The sequence below is a fragment of the Henckelia pumila genome, chromosome 3, assembly GCF_033568475.1.
Source record: "Henckelia pumila isolate YLH828 chromosome 3, ASM3356847v2, whole genome shotgun sequence".
NCBI lineage: Eukaryota > Viridiplantae > Streptophyta > Magnoliopsida > Lamiales > Gesneriaceae > Henckelia > Henckelia pumila.
Genome location: NC_133122.1, coordinates 14405047 through 14416770, shown reverse-complemented (window position 1 = coordinate 14416770; position 11724 = coordinate 14405047).

Sequence of the window (11724 nt, the reverse complement as noted above, 5' to 3'; positions counted from 1 at the left end):
CTTGGACTCTTTTGTCCACTTTACTATTACTTGACCTGGTGCGCTTGCCAGTTGATTTTTAATCACACTGATTTAGACGGTCAACCGTCGCTACTTCTTTTTATGTTTCGCATTAGACTTTGAAAGTAATAAAGATTATGTGTTTGAGTATTTTCAGTATTAGTTAGGATGTGTTTTCCCTGTGCTTATGTTTGAGTCACAAAACTTGTTATTGTTATTATTGCAACTGTGTGGGGTTGCCTTTCATTCGTACTTTATGTTTATCGCAGTTTGAATCTTCTATTGGTCGATCTTTTCCTTTGTTTTGAATTGCTGTTTGTTACAGGGTGGCTTTGTTTACTTTCAAACAAGTCATGGAAAATTTTTAAAAAATCCGTATTTTCTTTTATTATTTTAAACTTAGAAGTTAGGGTCGTTTCAGAATAAAAAACAGAGTTAGGAACTCACATCATAAAAATAACTCTGGAAATCGATGTCTCATATCAAAATCTATCTCCCAAGTTGCCTCTTCGACCCCGTGCCGGCTCCACTGAACCTTCACCGACAAAATCGACTTGGTTTCTGAGCTGTTTTTTCCTTCCGATCAAGAATCTGAATAGGTCGCTCGAAGTAGCTGAAAGACTCGTCAAGATCGGCCTCGTCAGGCTGAAGAATATGAAAAGGATCTGGATGATACTTTCGCAACATCGAGACGTGAAAGACGTCGTGAATACCAGATAAAGAAGGAGGAAGAGCTAATCTGTAGGCAAGATCGCCTATCTTCTCCAGAATCTCATACGGTCCGATGAACCTCGGAGACAACTTCCCTCTCTTCCCGAATCTAACAGTACCTCTGAAAGGAGAAATCTTCAGAAAAAACTCGGTCTCCCTGATCAAATGATAGAGGTCTGCATCTGATATTAGCATACTTCGCCTGTCTATCCTGAGCAGTCTTCATTCTCAGTCAAATAATATTCACCTACTCAGCCATGTCACGAATCAAGTCTGGTCCTAAATCAGGCGACTCAGCAATCTCATCCCAGTACAGAGAAGATCTGCACTTCTTTCCGTACAACGCTTTGAAAGGTGCCATACCAATACTCGTCTGAAAGCTGTTGTTGTACGAAAACTCGACCAAAGGCAACTAATCCTGCCAACTGGTGCCAAAATCAAGTACCACTGCTGGGAGCATATCCTCCAGAGTCTGAATCGTTCTCTCTGACTGACCGTCGGTCTGAGGATGATACGCCGTACTCAAGTTCAAACGAGTACCAAGAGCCTCTTACAAACTGTGCCAGAAGTGAGAAGTAAACCGATAATCTCGATCAGAAACGATCGAATTCGGCACACCGTGCAATCTAAAAATCTCCTTGACATACAATTCCGCCATATGATCGTGACGATATGTCATTCTGTAAGGAATAAAGCACGCATATTTTGTCAATCTGTCAATCACTACCCAGATGGCATCAAATCCTCGAACATATCGTGGTAGTTTCGTGAAGAAATCCATAGATATGTGATCCCACTTTCATTTCGGAACAGATAATCTGTGCAGCAGAACACCTAGTCTCTTCCTCGCGGCTTTCACCTGCTGATAGTTCAAGCATCGGGATACAAAACTCGAGACATCGCTCTTCAACTTCTTCCATAGAACTGACTTCTCATTTCGTTATACATCTTCCGACCACCAGGATGAACACTGAATTGACTGCTATGTTCCTCTCGCATAATACGCTGCCTCAACTCAAAAACATTAGGCACAACAGTACGATTATTCACAAACAAAATATCATCTCTAACCTGGAATTCAGACTGGTGACCCGATCTGACTTTCTCTATCGAAGTCTTGATTAGGGGTGCAATCGAGTCGAGCTGAGCCCGAGTAGCATAATACTCGAGCTCGAGCTCGACTCGTTTTTGACTACTCGAGCTCGAGCTCGATCGAGTAGTAAATTTCGTACTCAAACTCGAGCTCGTCTATAATTCGAGTTACTCGAGCTCGAGCTCGAAAATTATATTATATATATATATATATAAGAATAAATAAATACAATATTATATATATAATTTATATATTTATATATATATAATTTATATATTTATATATATATATATATATATTTTATATATCCGTATGAGCTTTGAAGTGTGTAGGCTTCTATTTTTATAGCAATTTAGTGTCTTCTCTTCCGCATAGATATCGATGTGGGATACTTCATGGGCTTATCACAGCCCAAATTATAGTCCATGTGTGTTATCGAGTAGCTCGCGAGATACTCGAACACATATATTCAAAGCTCGAGCGATACTCGAGCTACTCGAGCTCGAGCTCGAACTCGGTCAAATCGAGCTCGAGCGAGCTTTGACCGAGCTACTCACGAGCTGCTCACGAGTATCTCGGCTTGTTTGCACCCCTAGTTTGGATACTCACATCGGCTCTCTGTGCTTCCCTGATCGACACAAATAATTCTGGCTCGGCTTGGATGGCACAAACTCTGATAGACCCACTATCTGATTCAAACTCCAAACCAGAAGTGCAACAGTCGTCAATCAAACGAGAAAAACCGATGGTAGAAAGAGATAAGGAACAAAGCTTCCGGTTCAATGCATCAGCAGCTGCATTAGACTTCCCCGAATAATACTTGATCTCACAGTCAAAATCCTTCAGTAGATCTAATCATCTCCTCTGTCTCATATTCAGCTCTGACTGTGAAAACAAATATTTCAAGCTCTTGTGATCAGAAAAGATATCAAAGGACTCACCATAAAGATAGTGACGCCATATCTTCAATGCAAACACGATAGCGGCTAACTCAAGATCATGAATCGGATAACGAGTCTCGTGCGGTTTCAACTTTCTCGAAGCATAAGCTATCACTAGTAGAAAAATCTTAAAAGACTTCGCTATTTTTTACTTCGGTGATCATTATAGTCAAAGTAATAAATAGTTATTTACTTCGGTTATAGAATTAACGAAGTAAAATATACTTTAGACTTCATCAATTAAAAAAACGGGCTTCACTTAAATTTTTAAGTGACTATTTACTTCATCAAATTAAATTTGACGAAGTAAAAACGTGAAAATAAATTTTTTATTTTTTATGCAGTGAAGTAATAGGTTCTCTATTTTCATTTTCTCAATTAAGCTCCAGCTTCTTCCGCCCTCTTCTCTCGATCTCCAAATACAAATCCATTTAGGGCTCCCCATTCTCTCCCCTGCAGATCGATGTCCGCCTCCTGCCATCACTTCCCGCCTGCTGCCATCACTTCTTCCTGGTCTAGGCTTTCCCATTCTCACCATTAATCCGTGTAAGAATATTATTTTCCCCATTCTCGCCATTATCGATTTGGAGATGGCCAACAACGAAGTGCAGAAGTTCCGCCTCTTTGTCGTCGCTCTGTGGAAGAGAAAGGTATGGTCCCCAGCGAAACACAATTTTTTACCTTCTCTGATCTGGGTTCATACGTTGGGCTTTCCACTACAGAGACTGAGATCTTTAGAAATAGTCAAAAGAAATCGATAGCAAAGGCCCTTATCTTGGCCTTATCACATTCTATTCTCTCGATGAAGATGCGTTCTTTTTCACTGGTTTTTTTCGAGCCCGATTCTCAGCACCCTTTCTTGATTTGTCTGGAAACTTACTGAATTTATTTGGATTTAACTAAATTCAATCTTGGTTCTAGGTTTCTTTGTGTATCTGTATAAAAAGTGTAATGATAACGCTGGACTACATGTTTTTAAAGGCAAGCGATTTCGAGTAAAGTTTGCAAAAAGAAAATCATTTATGTCAAGTATCGAGTTGGGAAGGTAAACATTTGCATTTTAGGTTTTGTAAAAGGAAGTTTTTTATTCATATACAACCTTCTGTTTTCCCAAACTTGTTCAAAATCTACATATTTGATATTTAACTGTAAAATACTGCATATATTCTTGAATATTAGCTATCAATCATTATTTGTATTTGTCTGTGTGAATTTATATTCATTGTCCAGACTTAAAAAAAATTATTTGCAATGTTCTGAGAGTGTTCTGATGTTACCTCACTTTACTGCAGTAACTTTTCAAATTACTTGTCGTTCTGATGCCTGTTGTTCTGTGATGATGGTTTGGTATGCTAATTATGAAACTGGAAAAGGTATGGAGGTGAATATGGATTGCCAACATTGTTTTGGTAGGATAGCCTGAATATCTCTAGTTGGCACACAAAAGAAATAGGAATGAACTGCATGATACTTATACAAACATGATAAAGATAATCATATAATGACAATATATAATGTGATGCAATGAGCACAGAAAGGAAATATATTAGGATCAACTAGGCCAATGATATAGTTAATGTTTTCATATAATATTCACAACGTTAATGCCTTTACAAAATAATGAGATGAGCAACAATCAAGGCAAAAGTGAGTTGTAGCCAATAGTGGGAAAAGGGTAAAGACAACCAGTGTCTGTAACTTGAAATATTCTTATGTGTTCCCGTGGTGTCTATAAAACAAATAATCTAATTCAGACGAAGTAGTCCAAACGTGAACTTGACATGAGAACCGCATAGCAGTAGTTTGACTTAAAATAAAAGTACTATTATAAAAATTTAGGCCCTGCTGATTCGAAGGCCTTCGACTATGTGATTGACTTAAATAATAGTACTATTATAAAAATCGTGGCTTGAACTTAGGTGTATATGGTCTTGTGTTAGCCGTATTCTGTATTCAACTATTGAATTAAATTCATGTGCTTAGTTTGATTTTGCAATGTCATGATATTTAGATTATTTCACTCTTGATTAGTTCTGATTCGACATGTTTGCAGGTTTTGGTTGATGAAGCTAGGTTTTGGGGAGCATTTGGATTTTTATTCCTTTATTACCTTGGTGTTTCCCTTTGTATGTGATATACTTTATGAATTTGACCTTTTTGTTTCCCTTTGTCATTTTGAGTAATTACAAACAAAAAAAATTGCTCATTACTCCGTTTTAATTAGCTGATTGCTATCCCAATATACCTAGAATGATGAAAAGATATGTGAGGATCATGTATGTGATATAATTTATGTTCTTTTGCAGAGTATATGTCCAATATCTTCCTTGTTCTCAAGAAAGCTTAAAGTTCCTTGCAAAAACTGATGCATGATAATAAAGTTATACGAGCAATTCCTCCATTTCTTTTTCGGATCATTAAAGACTTAAAGTACTATATAAATATTAATAATAACGTTCCCTTTAATTTATTATGTAAAATTATTCTCCGTTAGTTTTTCTAATACTCCTTAATCTCTTTTCTAATTTGGTGTTAGATAAGCTGCTTATCTTTCTATTTTGTTTCATTTTCAAATTGGAGTTGTTCGTTAATTGACCGGTTCAATTTGTTTCGCGAATCTCAAATAGTAAGATCTTTGTCAAATTTATTTTCAGTACTATTATTGGCATCTTTAATATTTCCTCTCTTTTTTTACATACTCTTTTAAGATATGGGATAAGACTTCACTAAGGATTGAGAAGTGGGTAGATTTGTTTATTTTCAGTTTCAGTTTAGACTCAGTTTATTGCTTGTTGGGAAGTGGGGTAGCTATGCTTGGGGTCATTCAATTCGCGGGGAATTGAATATTTCAAGTCACTATTACTTGAACAACAGGCCATTTGTGACTTCGTGTAACTGTAGTTTTTGGTACTTTTGGTGTCGCGCGCATTTATAAAACAAAGTGAAAAGTTTTGAATCTGGAATATCTTTGTCTCATGTATCAGAATATCAATAAATAATATTTTAAAATTATTGATGAAAATGTATTTTCAGGCTTCCGTCTATAAACCGGTATTCAAAATTTTTATGGCATTAATTTCTCTATTCAAAATTTTTTATTTAGATGGATAGACGATATTGAATTAGTTTTTCTGTGCTTGCTTATATTATTTTTGTAGGATTATTTAATTTGTTGCTCAAATAATAGGTTGGCTAAAAATTAATCGGAGGCCCTTGATTGCTAGTGTACGCATATATATTTTTGCATAAATCACAGATCAAGTACATGTATTATGAGATGATGATTGAAACTAGGAATCTCTGATGGACGACAAACATGGATAAATTTCCGGTGTATGCAAAAACAACCTCATTATTGATATATATTGATTATTCTTTAGGTTATTTGTTTTAGGTCGATGTTTGGACGAGTTTAAGGTATAAATTCGGTTATGACCCTGCTTCGTGACCAAATGAGCTTCTTGTGAGAATTTCGGGGAGTGGTTTGGTTAAATTCATCATACCATGTATATCTTCTCTATTTTGTATCATATGAATATTGTAGTTGACATATTTCTGCATTTATATTTTTGGTGAGTGACTGATGGTACCATGCATCATTTAGTTTGTATATATCTTTACTAAGATTCCTATAAGGCTATTCTATTCAATGTTTTAAGCGAGGCATTACCATTTCTATTCTATTCATTAAATATTATTCAATTTTGTTTTGAAAATAAAAGGGTAAAATAATTTTATAAGATATCCATGACTTTATTTCTTGTGGGTTAATTAGATTGAAACTGTTAAATAGAGAATTTTGTTCATTCAAGAAATATTTTAACATTGTAGTTGTTTTGTTTTGTTTGAAATTTCATGTGCTTGAGTTTTGCTCGGTTACTCCTAGGATTGATGCAAACGTCAGCATTTTATTTTGGAAAGAGCCTTTTAAGGTAATTCAAAAATTTTCGCAGTATGTTATAAGAAATTTTTTTCAGTAATTATTATTTATTTATTTATTTATTTTTATTAGTTGAAGACCCAAATTTGATCGGGTTACTTCTATAATTTGTTAATATGGAATTGTTTTCTATATACATCCTGAACGAATTATTAGTTGATGACTTTTGTGAATTAAGAATCATGACTTGGGGTGCTTAATTTTCATATGGTTTTTGTTATATTACATGTTTCAGCTTGCAAGGCTAGGGAATCCAATCTCAGAGTTCATTTCAAGGTACATTACATGTTAATTTTATGCACCTGTTTGATGTCTTTACTTGACTGTCTCGTGTTTTTCATTGGCTATTCCTTTGTTTTATTTCACATAATTCGAATACTACTCTTTGAGAAAATAAGGGGATCTATTGCCATTTCTGATAAGTCAACATGTCGCTTATAAATTCCCTCTTGTTTGTTTTAATTTGTTCAGCAAATGATGCTACATTAAGGCTCATAGAAATGAACTATAAAGTTTGATTCTTTACTTAACATGTCCAAATGCAAAATTGGTGAAATTAACATGTCCAAATGCAAAAATTTTTTCCTCGTGAAGTCATTGTTGTGGATCTATTTCAAATTTGTGTTGTATGGGATGTATTTTGTTGTGATTTTCTTTAATCGTATGCAAAATTGGTGAAATTAATGGTTGCAATCGTTCATTTGGTTTTAATTATAAAATTTGTTCTTAGCTTACTTAAATCTGAAACAGATTTTTTGCCGTCTGAAATTTTTCATTAAGTATTGGCGAGAAGTTTTTTAATTTCATTTCTCAAGAGCTCGTAATTTAAATATCCATTCTCTAAATAATATTTTAGACTTTATTGCAGAAATTTGTATATATTATTTTGTTAATTTTTTATGTAGCAATTTAAATGATTGGACAGTCGTAGTAACTAGTGTTTGAAGTGGAAATCATTCATGATTGTCGTGTAATTAAAAAAATTTATTACATTTTATTATAACTTATCGTTATTTAATTCTTTGTTGAAGATAACATTTAGAATATTTATATGTGTGTGTGATCTTCATTTACAAAATGCAAGGAAAAATAGTTTGCCTTTATCTTGATTTGTATACTTATTGGTTTTATAAGTAATATTCTCTTGAATAATACACTTGCACTCTACATGTGTTGATCAAATGACCTTGTGATTTGAATTTACTTAAAGTAATTGTCATATGTTCATTAATTTGGATAGTGTCTTGCTTTATTGGCATAGTTATTCTGAGTCATCCACCTTCATTAATAAGAACTGATGTAGGTCTCTATGAATTAAACTCTATGAATTTCGGTGTTGCTTATCAGTTGTGATATGCCTTCTAGGCTTCCTGTTTACAGGATCCATCAGGAACCAATATTACGACCAAGCTCAATTTGATGAAGCTAGAAGCTCAATTTGATGAAGCTCTATTACGATCGTCTGAAGGTTTTCAGTATTTATCATCATAAGTCTAGTTCGTGTTTTATGGGATTAAATGTCTTATGAATCTTGTCAGTACCTATCATAGTGATTAGATCAAGTGGAAGGATGAAAATCAAGAAAAAATAATTTTTGATTAAAGTCTGTCATTGTTATTAATTATTTTTTCAAGACCTGAATATAGGCGTTGCATTATATATGGATTGCTTTTGGAGGTGATGGTTGGCTTTACGAGTGGGTGGGCGAAGTACATGACCGACCTGAATGTGTTTGGGTTTTGCGTGTTAAGTTTAGAATATGATTTGCATCCATTTACTTGTACAATTCTATGCTTTGTTCACGCCTCTAGTCCCTAGTTTCTGAATTTTTTTTTGTATTTTTTTGTAGTGTGCATTGCATTAGAATTTAATTTCGAGTGATTTGTAATACTAAAAAATTGTATATTAAATTTTATTTTTGAAATTTTAAATTTTGGTTTATTTTTAATATTGAAAATTTTATATTATTTTTAAATTTTTTTTTTTGTTTTTTAGAATGTCTTTTACTTCGTCAATTAGTGAAATTGCCGAAGTATAAGCATATCTTTTGCTTTGAAAATTTCATTAAAAATCGAAGTAAAAGAATACATTTTACTTCGGCAATTTCTTTAATTGACGAAGTATAAGCATATGTTTTACTTCGTAACTTATGAAATGAACGAAGTAAAATATATGTTTTTACTTCGGCACCGGTCCAATTCTGCTTCCAAAAAATGACCAAAGACTTCGGTAATTTAAGGTATAAGACTTCGGCGATGCAGCGAAGTAAAAAGGTACCCTATTACTTCACGTGACACTACTTCGGTAATTAAGTGCCTATGACTTCGGTTATTAACCGAAGTCTTAAGCGATTTTTCTACTAGTGTCACGTGCTTCCTCTGCATAAGAATACAACCATGACCTAGAAGAGAAGCATCGCAATAAACAGTAAAACCTCCAGTATGTGATGAAATATAAAGAATAGGGGCACTGGTCAATCTCTTCTTCAGATCAATAAAATTGGCCTCACACGCCTCTATCCAGACAAAAAGGTGCATTCTTCTGAGTCAGCTGGGTAATCGACTTCGCAATAGAAGAGAAACCCACGATGAATCTGAGATAGTAACCCGCTAAATCCATAAAACTTCGAATCTCAGGCACAGAAGTCGGCCTGCACCAGTTCATAACCGCTCCAATCTTGCTGGAATCGACAGAAAACCCATCTCCAAATATAATATGACAAAGAAAGACGACTCGGTCAAACCAAAACTCACACTTCGACAGCTTGACATAAAACTGCTCAGCTCGCAAAATCTGTAAGATAGTCTTCCAATGCTCTGCATGGTCAGTGCGACTCTTCGAATAAATAAGGATATCATCAATGAAAATAATAACAAACTCATCAAGATAATTCTGAAAGATACGGTTCATCAAACCCATAAAGACTGTTGGATAGTTCGTCAATCCGAACGGCATGACAATGAACTCAAAGTGACCATACCTCGTTTTGAACGCAGTCTTAGGCACATCATCTTCTCGCACTCTCAGCTGATGATATCCAGACCTCAAGTCTATCTTCGAATAGACACAAGAACCCTGCAACTGATCAAAGAGGTCATCTATATGCGGTAAAGGGTACCTGTTCTTAACCGTCGCTTGATTCAATTGACGGTAGTCAATGCAAAGTCACATCGATCCATCTTTATTTCGAACAAACAAGACAGGAGCACCCCAAGGCGATACACTAGGTCGGATGTATCCCTTGGCAATCAACTCATCAAGTTTCTCCTTCAATTCTTTCAATTCAATCGGATCCATTCGATATGGAGCTTTGGAAATCGGTTGAGTACCTGACATCAGTTCAATGCCGAATTCGATATCACAAATAGGCGGTAATCCAGGAATCTCCTCTGAAAATATGTCAGGTAACTATCTAACCACTGGTAAATCACTCAACACAGGGCTGGACTTCAAAACATCCACGACATAGATGAGAAATCCCTCTGCTCCTCTCTGTAACAATCGAGACATCGACAAAACAGATATCAAAGGAATTCTAGATCGAGAACCCTTACCAAAGAATTTCCACTCGTCTGACATCTCGGGTCTGAATCTAAAACCACTTTATTGAAAACAGTCGACGGTTGCCCTATACTTGGTTAAAGCATGCTATACCAACAATGCAATCAAAGTCAGACAACACAAGTACAACACAATCTATCTCAATCACATTCTCTTTGAAACGAAATTCACAGTTCCTGACTATACTCACAGAAACAATTCCTCCACCCAAAATTGAAGTAACAACCACTATAGCAGGTAAAGGCTCACAAGGCAAGGCATGCTTCAAAACAAATCTTTCTGAAATAAAAGAGTGAGAAGCACCCGTATCTATCATCACAAATGCAAGATAACCAGAAATCGAGCAGTTACCTGTAATAACATCATCAGGTGCTGATCAAGCCTGATCCTCATTCAGAGCAAACACTCTGGCCTCTCTGTCGAGTCTGTTGTTTTGGTTGAAAGGAATGAACAGTAGATGCTTGTCTGTCAGTCTGTGATGCCTGTCTCGAAGAATTCTCGGTCTGAGCTTGCTCAGGGCCACGCTGAGGACATGATCTCACAAAATGTCCCGCCTGGTGACAGATGTAGCAACTCCCAAAGATGTCTCTACACTGATCACTGGAGTGCCGACCTCCACACTTGTCACACGAAGCTCCAGAAGCTCCTGAACTGTAATGCTTCGAGCCACTAGAACTCAAAAATGTGCTCCCATATTTCTTAAATTGCTTCCCCTTTGGGGACATGAAGGTTGCTCTTTCTTACACCTCCACTGGCTACCAATCGACAAACCTATCTCGGTGGTTGACCTCTGGTACTGAGGGGACGGTTTGGGCCCTGAAACTGTCTCTGCTGCTGTTGGGGGGTACAAACTCGATTTCCCTCCTCTCCTTGCCTCAAAAGTTCCCGCCTCAGCAACAGCAACCATTTTTGCCTGATTCGCTTGGCATCTTCAAAGTTATCCGGTCTCCCGGTGTTTCACCAACACAAAGATGTCGGGATTCAAAACGTTGATAAAATTGTTCGGCCGTTGCCTCTTAGGTTGTCGGCAATATGGGTTGCAAACCCCAAGAGGATATCAAACTTCATAACATATTCTTTCGTGGTTCAAACTTCCTTGTATCAAATTTGAAAATTCTGCTCCTTGGTCCTTTCAGGTACGAAACAAGGGAAAACCGCTTCTAGAATTCGTATTTAATCAGTTTCCAGTCTATAATTGTACCTCGTTTCTTCAAATCTCTCTTAGTTGTGACCCACCAGTTCTTAGCCACACCCTGCGGTTGATGATTGACTCTTGTTTAGTTCGAGGTCATCAAAATAATCGCGAGAGTCAAAAATCTGATCAATGTCGTCTAACCAGCTCTCCCAGTCAAAGGATTCTCCGTATCCTTCAAAAGTCGGGGTTCGAAAAGATGGAAACATCTTCAGAAGGGTTTCCATGGGAGTAGCTTGTGACATCAAAAATTACTGCCCCTCAGTACTACCCTGTTCAGTCGAAG